This window comes from Thalassophryne amazonica, chromosome 20 (assembly GCF_902500255.1).
Source record: "Thalassophryne amazonica chromosome 20, fThaAma1.1, whole genome shotgun sequence".
Classification (NCBI taxonomy): domain Eukaryota; kingdom Metazoa; phylum Chordata; class Actinopteri; order Batrachoidiformes; family Batrachoididae; genus Thalassophryne; species Thalassophryne amazonica.
The window spans coordinates 39,257,951-39,269,566 of NC_047122.1; the positions used below are offsets into that span (position 1 = coordinate 39,257,951).

Sequence of the window (11,616 nt, forward strand, 5' to 3'; positions counted from 1 at the left end):
AGCCATGCGGTCCAGACTGAAATATGTTCCCGCCATCTGTTAGTAAGGATTCCCCTTTTGCTGATCTGACAAATGGTAAATGGACTGCATTTATATAGCGCTTTTCCATCTGCATCAGATGCTCAAAGCGCTTTACAATAATGCCTCACATTCACCCTGATGTGAGGGTGCTGCCATACAAGGCACTAACTACACACTGGGATTAAAGACCTTGCACAAGGGCACTTAGTGATTTTCCAGTCAGGCTGGGATTTTAACATAGGATTTTCTGGCCTCAAGCCCAATGCCTTAACCACTTGACCATCACCTCACAAATAGGTCTCATGAGAAGTCTAGATTACTTGGTTATACTGACTTGTTTTCTTTGACTTATTCTCAGTATTTTGTGACTTCTTGTACCTTTAATGAATGAATGAATTTATACAGCACACATTGGTCCAGAACAACAAAAAACTTACAACAAAAGACAAAGAAAATAATTCAACAATGCACCCATGTGCCTGAAGCAGAGCTTGTAAACGCCTACCCCTTTAACCAAAAATAAAATGTAACCATTTATATATAAAATTATACATATACCCAACATAACTAATACAAAATATACATTAATCCATGAGTATGATTCTGAGCAGAAAGAAAAAATACAAACATGCGAGCAGCAGTGCACAAAATCAATAAACAGAAACAATAAACCTAATTTAACATGCCATAGCAAGTAATGAAATTTTTAAAACAAACAAACTACCGAATGATTTTATATTATCTGGGCAATTATTTCAAATAGTTACACCCTTAACAGAAATACAATGTCTTTTTACGTTTGTTCTGAAATAATAATGTTCCTTATAAGTTGTTGCTGGAGTCCTTCATTCCAAACAGGTCCTGGACATGTCGTGGCAGAAGTCTATTTTTCACTTTGAACATGATTTGTACTATAATGTAATCAATCAAGTCCCAAAATTTTAAAATATGCAAATGGACAAACAAAAGATTAGTTGGCTCACGATAAGGTTTCTTACTGATAATTCTTATAGCTTTCTTTTGAAGTAAAAATATAGGATTTGTGTTAGATTTGTACGTGGTTCCCCAAACTTCAAAGCATCAGGAATGTTTCTGTACCCTTCCCCAGATTTGTGCCTTGAAACAATCCTGTCTCGGAGGTCTACAGACAATTCCTTTGACTTCATGCTTGGTTTGTGCTCTGACATGCACTGTCAACTGTGGGACCTTATATGTAGACAGGTGTGCGTCTTTCCAAATCATGTCCAATCAACTGAATTTACCCCAGGTGGACTTCAATTAAGCTGTAGAAACATCTCAAGCATGTTGAATGGAAACAGCATTTTGAGCTTCATAGCAAAGGCTGTGAATACTTATGTACATGTGATTTCTTAGTTTTTGTTTTGTTTTGTTTTTCATAAATTTGCAAAATGCTCAAAAAATGTTTTTCACATTGTCATTATGGGGTATTGTGTGTAGAATTCTAAGAAAAAAAATCATCCATTTTGGAATAAGGCTGTAACATAAAATGTGGAATAAGTGAAGCACAAGGAGAAAGAAGAAACAAGATTTATTATGTGAAAAAAGTTAAGTTAAAAAAGTTGAGTCCCTGCATCCAAACACTCATCTTAAATTTTTTTTTGGGGGGGGGGGGGGTGGCTACACTGTCACATGGATGGAACGGGACAAAAACAAGTTACTGATGTAACAACATAAGCTTACACATGAACTTGATTCAGCCGGCTTCAAAGGAACAAACACAATAACCAGCGCAAAGTGTTGACACTCACACACAAAGAATGTAAGATGTTTCAACACAAACTTATTTTGGTCCAGACTGAAGCAATAGCAGCACAGTGTGAATAAACTTCCTTTTAAAAAGCTGTGCAGATCACAATTTCTTGTAAATATTAAGTTTCACTGACAAACTGAAAGTATCAACAGCTGGTGTGTAACACACACTTCAATTTAAATACTGCTTTCATTTAACATTGCATCCACACTTTTATACACAAAACAGCTTACTTTACGGTAACGACAGTAAAACTCTCAATGGATTCAGGTGCACCAGTGAATTTTGTCCGTTACAATCGAAATCTGTTATATGCATAAAACGGACAAAATCTGTTATATTTATGTAATGGATTAGGTACAATCGGGAGGCACCGAACGATCTACGGGGAATCCTGAATCAGGACCTATGTAATTTCATGTCAAAAATTCCTCTGAAAAAAATAAAAGCCTGCCTTAAATAACCGGTGGGCATTATGTCCATTAAAAAGATTACATTTGTTCAAGTCACTTTTTTTCCCAATTGCGGCGTGTATCTTAAAATCCTAAAGCCTTTTTTATGCTTCTACAGCTCTGTAACTTCGTGCCATGTAAAAACATCAACGTGCGGGACAGTTTTAAAGTTCTCCGTCGCATCTTTATGAAAATTTTCTGGATTAATTTGTCCCTCAATGAGCTCATCTTTCTACAATCATCTACCTCCAAATCACAGGTAAGGTGTATAATTTCCCCCAATGAACTGCAGGTCATTTGAGCATAATTTTCTGACTTTGTGTTGTGACGTTTGTCATATTTGTGGACTTTTCTGCCAAACATATTTGATTTGTGATCGAAATGTAATCAGTGTGTGCACTGCAAAAACTTTTAAGATATGACTGAAGAGGAAGGAGTGAAAAGTGACAAATCACAGCCCTCTGTGGTGTCTTATTTAGCATCAGGCTGTGGGTCCCAGGTCTGAGCCCGATTAGGAAAAAAAATTAATGGCCAGGCTTTTAAACAAGGAAATATGGTACCCACTTTCACAGGCTTTGTCTGATACATACAAGTTTTTTTTTAATGGAAATGCATTGCAATGGGGCAGGACGTTTTGTCCAACGTGAGTGAAAATCTGTTTTCAATCCGGTATATACTATACTATGTTTATTACATGGAAAACCACACAAAAGCATTGGGGCTTTTGTTTTTCTCCAGTGAGTGCGAATATCCGGTTCATATGATGACGGTTTAGATGGGTTTTACTGTACATTAAACATAACTAATTAAATGCACCTACATATATAAAGTTTTACCTATTCAAAATCAGCATGACGTTTGTTTGAAAATACCAAAGTTGTGTCCAAAGCAGATATCATTAAGTAGGAATTTGCCACATTGTTGCAAAAACAAGAGGCTCCAAATGAGGGATGAGTGCAGATCCGAAAGCTCTACTGCTGCAAGGAAAAAACAAAACAAAAAAAACCCCCAAAGAATTAGACAAACGTCTGCATATCCACCCATCATGTGCAATATTCAAGATCAGAAAAATCATTTAATGAGGAAAATGTGAGCCTCACCTTGGATTTATGGCTCTGGCCAGGCAGGTCAAGTTTAAACTCTGCTGGAATGTCATCCTTCGAATACAGCCTATTGGAGAAATATACTCTTCGTATGCGACAATTAGCATGGATCTGAAAGAAAAACAGACCGGAGTTAGAGACGAGGTGTATTATTACACACACACACGGCAAGCACACTCAAAAATACTACAGGAGACGAACTTGTACACGCAGTGTCTCCATGTAGTTGGTTCCGTAGGCTCTCCTGGTGAAATCTGAAAGGTTGAACTGTAGCTGGTTCCAGCCCTCGTCCAGTCTAATTGGCATGGTGCAGATGAACGGCTTCACACGTGTGGTGCTGTGATAGTTGCTAGTCCGAAACCGCCGTCTGACATTTTTATCATCTAATACCTGACGGGAATTTAATCCAAAAAAAAAAAAAACACCAACCATGAGCATCGGGTTGCTGTATAGTTATAGGAATATTTGTTTATCTCTAGGTATGAAGGAATATCTGTTCTGTGGTCGACCTGCACTTCAAAGGTAAAATACTTCTTCATATTCTTGATAATCAGATTCAAAAAAGGATGACCGATGCTCAGCGTCTTCTTGGGGTCTGCAGGGCATGTTATGTATGTGGTACTGGAGGGGGGAAAAAGCAGCTGACTTGTGACTGACAGCTTTAGTGTGAGGTGACTTGATTCAAACAGAAATAAACTCACCTGACGTTCACTCCCTCCACCTCCAGCACCAGTGAGTGGATGTCGTTTTGTCTGTCGCTCTCTTTATGTGGCCATTTCTCACCTGTATGACCAAACATTTCTTTTAAGTTTCATACAGAGTTTCTCAGCATATTGTACTGTCCAACAACTAGATTAGGTGACATGGCGAGCAAACTGCTTCCAGAGATCCACTCTTTGCAGTCTGTGATTGGACAGTGGTGTGACTGCGTCCCACTCACAGACGGTGCAACTCCGAATGGAATCTGGTTTCACATTCTGCGAATTTATCAAGGTGGTAGTGTGGCATTTCCAAGTAATTGAACATCTTGGACTTCATTTACATCAACCAATAAGACATACAACCTAGAGCCACACAATATACTGGTTGGTCAACATGATCGGCCAATATGAGTCTGTCACAAACATCGGTGTTGGCATTATATTTGCAAATATAAAAACTTACCAAATAAACAATGTGGAAAAACAGTTAAATGGCTGTTAAATAATGTCATTACATAGTCAGTCCATCAGTGGGCGTTGTTCACAATGCTGTCAAGCATGGCTGGAACCCCATCACCATTTACTCACATTAGCGAGCTGCAGATGCAAAGCCACCATCTACCATTCATATTCAATTACAGTGGGTGATTTCCAGTGACAAGAGACAAGTGGCCACTATGTCTCAAGTTAGGAAAGCCCAAAATAGACAAGAAGTCTTTTTATGCAAATGTCGAGCGATGCAACACTGTTAATCTGAGTGAAGGCAGAGTAACGTACACTGTGCTAGTTGCTTTGTTGCACCAGTCTCCATGCAAGAAGGAGACTGATTAGGGAAGCCACCCATGACTCTTCTGAATGAGTTATGCTTCTGTGGCTGTGCAGTGTGCACAGTGCAAGTGTTGTCGCTTCCACCACCGGTCACACATTCATGGTATAGGTTTACAGAGAAGGATTATTCTACAAGAAAACAGATCAAATCTTGGCATCTCTGATGTACCTTCTGGCAAAAAGCTGAACGTCTACACTACAAACACATCTTGATTGTGTTGTTTACACTCCAATGTGGCAGTATGCAATGGAAAAATGATTCTGAACATCGAGTGAGGCTGAAGGGTGATGACAAAAAATAAATAAATCCAACAAAGCCACCTGCATCATCCACAATGAGGACCCATAAAGCCGATGGGCGCTGCCATTCTGAATGGTCACATGTGCAGTCCGCTTCATCTGCCACGAGGACCCGGTCGCAGCAACATCACTTCTGGTTTGTTTTCATGTCAGATCAGTGTCCATTTTAAGGACACCTAGAACCAAAGGTCACATGATGTGATCTGAAATGGCATTGGGTAACAACTGACTTGGTCACGACAAAAAAACAAACAAAAAAAAAACAACAACAACAAAGATTTGGTCCCGGAACGTCACTTCCAGTTCACTACTGCATCAGATCAGTGTTCGTGCTCCTTCATCCACCTGAAGGAGCCATAGAACCAAAGGTCACATGATGTGATCTAAAATAGTGTGGGTGAAGAACTGATTCGGTTCCGACAAGGAATAATAAAATTAATAAAAAAAAGTCACTTCTGGTTTGCTTCTGTGTCAGATCAGTCACCTGCGTTGCTAAGCATGATGCTAAAACCTCACAGACTGACTGCCTGGATGTGTGACTGAAGCAACAGACCAAAAATGCATCTCAGATTTCAAAGTAAGTAGTGGGTACTGCTGCCCAAACAATTTAAATTTAAGCAAAAAAACAAAATTAAGCTGGCTTTGAATACCCAGTGGAGCTGTGACATGTTTTGTTTTCATGTGCTGTTTTAACTTTATTGTATGTGTGTTTTGTATATTTAAAATGGTGGAGGGGCAAGAGAGCCCTGGTTGGGGCTGACGGGTTTAGCCATGCTAATGCTTCCCAGAACCATTTTACTGAAAAAAGTCTGATAGACCTAAATGACATGGTGAGATGGTGAGGAGATTCCAGGCATGTGAGAGGCAAATAAAGAAAAATCTTAAAATGGCGGGGGGTCTAGAAGGCCCTAATTGGGGGGTTTTAGCCATGCTAATACTACCCAGAACCACTTTACTCATAAAAAAAGTCTGAAGGACCTAAATGACATGGTGAGATAGTTTGGAGCCTTCTTCATTAATGTCGGTGACATAAACATATTATTTAATGTTCAGGGTTCTTGCCAGCGCAGTTGAGCATAGGGGGCCCAATGCTGTGATGTTGATCCCCTATGCTGTGATATGGGCCCCTGTGCTGTGATTTAACTAGCATAGGGGGGCTTTTACGTCTATGTTTCTTTTTTAAAGGACTTGTCGCACATTATTTAACTTCTCAGTTAGCAACACAAAGTGGCTTTCAAAATGCAGGAAAATGTTTCAAAGGGTTATAAATTTCAAAATTGCCTGCGGACCCTCATACAATACTCACGCCTGCAACGCTCGTCACATGGCTATGCCCCGCTAAGTTCCCCCATGCTGCGAAAAAATCCTGGTGGGAACCCTGCTGTTGTTGCAAATTACATTGATCATTCAATAAATCTAAAGTTTCTGTTTTTGATTTTCTACTTAGCAATGATATTTTCATGAATACCCTTAATAAACCCATATGTATGTACCATTAAAGCCTACAATAGTTTATCATTAACAAATCATGTCAGTCTATTTAAAGTACCTTCATCTCAAGCCCTTCATACACCCAAGCAACGACATTATATATTTACATCAACTTGCATCGATGTCCAAGGCTTTGCCTTAGTTATATTAATCCTCTCCCTCCCAACTCTTCTGTACTTTGCTGCACGGTGAAACCATCTGATAAGACCTATGATTAAGTTGTGCACATATCATTCATCACAGAACCTACTGTGGACAAACTGTATTTGCATGAATTACTGACCAATTCCCATTTAAGTCAAAATGGGAGCCTTGCTACTGTCAAGACATGAAGTTTGTAAAATGTGTTAAAAAAAAAAGATTATAATTTTGCCTGGGAGGAAAAGGATTAATAATTGTTGTATGTATGGACCTGGCTGTACAACTGGAGAAAAGGTGCTGGATTATCTGCATAATACGGATATACACAACATAACACTTGGACTAAAACTGAGATTACAGGCATCCAACAGACGGGGGCAGCATTGTACCAATGCACCGTCAACACTTGTTATGGAAAGAGAACGGTTGCTAAGTACCAACCAAATAAAACTGAAATGTAAATATGGCTAAATTAGCTTCTTCGGAAGCTATTATTACAGTCGCTGCTCACCTTTTTGTCCCACATCTGAAGAGGTTCGCTGCCAATACTGTATAAAATTGACAAAAAGCCGCTCTTAAAAGTGTTTTTAAACATCGCGCTTTCGGCTAGGCTTCTTCTTCGGTTGAGAATTTCTGGCACACTACACACAGCAATAGTGTATTGTTGCCCTCTACAAGTCAGTTGGAGAATTCTATGCTTCTTCTTTGTGTTTTTGCCTTAATGTAGTTGGCGTACAGCTTAATGGTGCTTTATCGCCACCGTGTGCTTCGGAGTGTAGCTCAGACGAAATACACACTTCTTAACCACTAAAACCTAAAAAGCCGTGCGGTCCAGACTTAAATATGTTCCTGCCATCCGAGTTAGTAAGGATTCCCCTTTAGCTGATGTGATAAATAGGTCTCATCATGAGGAAGAAGTCTGGATTTCTTGGTTATGCTGACTTTCTTTGACTTATTCTCTGTATTTTGTGACTTCTTGTACCTTTAATGTCCTCTTTAGTCCGTACTTTGTTCCCTATCTTTCCTGAAACTCACCATGATATGAGCAACTGACTCCTGTACTGGACACTCCTCACACAAACCTGCTAGCTAAATTGCTACCATGTTACTTTCAGAATTCTATTTAAAGGACATCTTGCACAGAATTAGCAACAACTCAGATTTTGGCTGTTAAAGGTCATGCAATATACCTGCATTAATTTGTGCATACGTCAATCAAAACAATTAGCTATGGAGGCTGCTGAAAACAGTACTCATCACTCATTTTTATTGACAGCATTTACATCACTCTGAGCAAATGTCCCAACACACGCTGTTGGAATGTAGGGAAACTGCTGCTAAAGTTAAGAACAGAGCAGCAGATTTAATTGCAAAGTTAATATAAGTGTGATGTCATGTCAGGGTGACACGGTGGAGAGTCTCACGTGTGCATTCATGGTGGCAACGGGATCATAAGTGTCGGCGTCTGGGACAGAGCGCAGACTCTTTGCACATTTGGATCTGAAACCTGAGAGAGTCTCTCAAAAAATTAAAAGAATTGGTGGTGAAGTGCATCACCTCCTCTCTGTTCAGAGCACACTGAATGAACAGACTGGCGCACGCACAACGCTTGTGCACATCAGCAAGCTGGTAGGAAGTTCTGATGTTCCTGAAAATAAGGTATTCCCAACTTTTTCCAAGCATCTGGTTGCAGGTCCACTGATCTGAATGAATGCTGAGCCATCACTTTGGTTGGTCAGTAGTTTCATGATCTGACATTGCAACATTAATTTCCCTCTGTCTGTTTGCCATTGTGCTGCATCTGCGTTTGTTTAAACCACCATCACCCGCTGAGAAATGCAGAGTAAAAGGTTTTCCTGAAATGCACCTGCTGACTCACTGAAGAAGAGGCTTAATTTGCAGTAAAGTGCGTGACCACTGATCATGACCAATGTGCATAGACAGACTTACGATCATGAATATTTTGATGCTGTGTTGTAAAATAACATGCAACATGTCCTTTAAAGAATAATGCCACATTCTCACAGGCATGCAGCCCACCACATCCACATCCACCTCTTTTCAGTTCTTATTTATCTAAGAAACAAGGGTGACCGTTTTACTTTTTGCCAGTGAGTGTTAAGACCATAAGGTTTAAATTGTGGAAAGACCAAGATACAGTGCATCCAGAAAGTATTCATAGTGCTTCCCTTTTTCCACATTTTTCCCACAACACCCCATAATGACAACATTATTTTTTTAATTATTGCAAATTTATTAAAAAAAATTAAATCACATGTACAGAAGTATTCACATCTTTTGCTCAATACTTTTTTGATGTACCTTTGGCAGCAATTACAGCCTCAAGTCTTCTTGAATATGATGCTACAAGCTTGGTGTACCTATCTTTGGCAGTTTTGCCCATTCCTCTTTGCAGCACTTCTCATGCTCCATCAGGTTGGATAGGGAGTGTCGGTGCGCAGCGATTTTCAGATCTCTCCAGAGATGTCCAATCGGATTCAGGTCTGGGATCTGGCTGGGCCATTCAAGGACTTAGGGTGTGCTTAGGGTCATTGTCCTGCTGAAAGATGAACCGTTGCCCCAGTCTGAGGTCAAGAGTGCTCTGGAGCAGGTTTTCATCCAGGATGTCTCTGTACATTGCTGCATTCATCTTTCCCTCATTCCTGAGTAGTCTCCCAGTTCCTGCCACTGAAAAACATCCCCACAGCATGATGCTGCCACCACCATGCTTCACTGTAGGGATGGTGCCTGATTTCTGCCAAACATGATGCCTGGCATTCACGCCAAAGAGTTCAATCTTTGTCTCATCAGACCAGAGAATTTTGTTTCTCATGGTCTGAGAGTCCTTCAGGTGCCTCTTGGCAAACTCCAGGTGGGCTGCCATGTGCCTTTTACTAAGGAGTGGCTTCCGTCTGGCCACTCTACCATACAGGCCTGATTGGTCATTGCTGCAGAGATGGTTGTCCTTCTGGAAGGTTCTCATCTCTCCACAGAGGAATGCTGGAGCTCTCACAGAGTGACCATTTGGTTCTTGGTCACCTCCCTGACTAAGGCCCTTCTCCCCTAATCGCTCAGTTTAGACAGGAAGCCAGCTCTAGGAAGAATCCTGGTAGTCAGAACTACTTCCATTTACAAATGACGGAGGCCACTGTGCTCATTGAGACCTTCAAAGCAGCAGAAATGTTTCTGTACCCTTCCCCAGATTTGTGCCTTGAGACAATCCTGTCTTGGAGGTCTAAAAACAATTCCTTTGACTTCATGCTTGGTTTGTGCTCTGACATGCACTGTCAACTGTGGGACCTTATATGTAGACAGGTGTGTGTCTTTACAAATCATGTCCAACCAAATGAATTTACCCTTGGTGGACTACAATTAAGCTGTAGAAACATCTCAAGGATGATCAGTGGAAAGAGGATGTACCTGAGTTCAGTTTTGAGCTTCATGACAAAGGCTGTGAATACTTATGTAAGCATGATTTCTTAATTTATTATTATTATTATTATTTTTTTTTTTTTTAATAAATTAGCAAAAATCTCAACCAAAACTTTTTTGCACATTGCCATTATGGGGAATTGTGTGTAGAAGTTTGAGGAAAAGAATGGATTTCATTTGTTTTGGAGTGTGAAGGTTGCAACATAACAAAATGTGGAAAAAGTGAAGCGTCGTGAATACTTTGCGGATGCACTGTACAACACCTTTATTTCAAGGTACAACAACAACCAGCATGTTCAAATAACAAAATTAACTAGGACTGCAAGCAGTCATGGGCGGGCCCTCGCATCCCTGCACCACTGCTCCCGGGCAAGCACGATTTCTGTTCAGGGGCTGTCCCTCATCAAACATGTGATGTTTCAAGTCAATCAGACAATGCATGAAGGAGTTATGTTTTGATGTTCCATGGTGAAGGGTCAAAATGGTGGTGCCATAGCGGCCAGACCCTTTGACATACAAAAAAGCTTTTAATAACCTTTGATCAGTATAGTCTCTGGATGATCTGAAAGAAATTTGAAGTGCATTGAACAAAATCCCTAGGAGGAGTTCATTCAAATACAACTTGTGGAAATCACCCCAAAATGACACGACAATTCAAAATGGTTGACTTCCTGTTTGGAGTAGACCAATGGTGCAAGAGACTTTTTTGTATGTCTAAGCAAGTCTTACATGTGTACCAATTTTCATCTCCCTACTCAAAAAAAAAAAAAAAAAAAATGGGGGTGCTGTAGAGGCATTTTACCCCGCCCATGGGCGATGCCCTGATCACATGTAAGAGGTTGTCATTCTTGGCCTGTGTATCAATTTTCATGATGATATGACAAAATTAAAGCCATCAAAAGGAAAAAAATAATTTCATGGCGAAGGATCGATATTCAGCACACAGCCACACGGACGCCATTACTCATAGCTTCACGGCGATCATAATGTACGTTCACCAACTTATTCTGCATGTTTTAGAAGTGTAATGAAGTTGATGGGGCTAACTATGTGACATCAGTACCTGTTAAAGTATAAATAGGACATTTCCTTTTACCATGGGGGGGTGTTATGAGTTAGGTGGGAAGTTACTATATGGGGATGTTTGGAGCCCTCATCATGTCCAGCAAGTTTGATGGATCTACGATGAAGTGAAATGGCGTGTTACAAAATGCTCTGCAAAGTTTGACGGACCCAAGAAGCCACGCCATTTCACCTACAGAATAACTTTAATAACTTTTGATCAGCATGGGGTCATGATGATGTGTACCAAATTTGAAGATGATTGGATGAAATCCCTAGGACAAGTTTGTTCAAATGTAAGTAGTGGAAATGGC

The 11,616-nt window shown here is 40.2% G+C and overlaps 1 pseudogene; it reads right to left on the bottom strand.

Annotated features, from left to right (window-relative positions):
- Positions 1–3,243: 3,243 nt before the first annotated feature.
- Positions 3,244–7,410, bottom strand: LOC117501932 (annotated as a pseudogene).
- Positions 7,411–11,616: the final 4,206 nt, after the last annotated feature.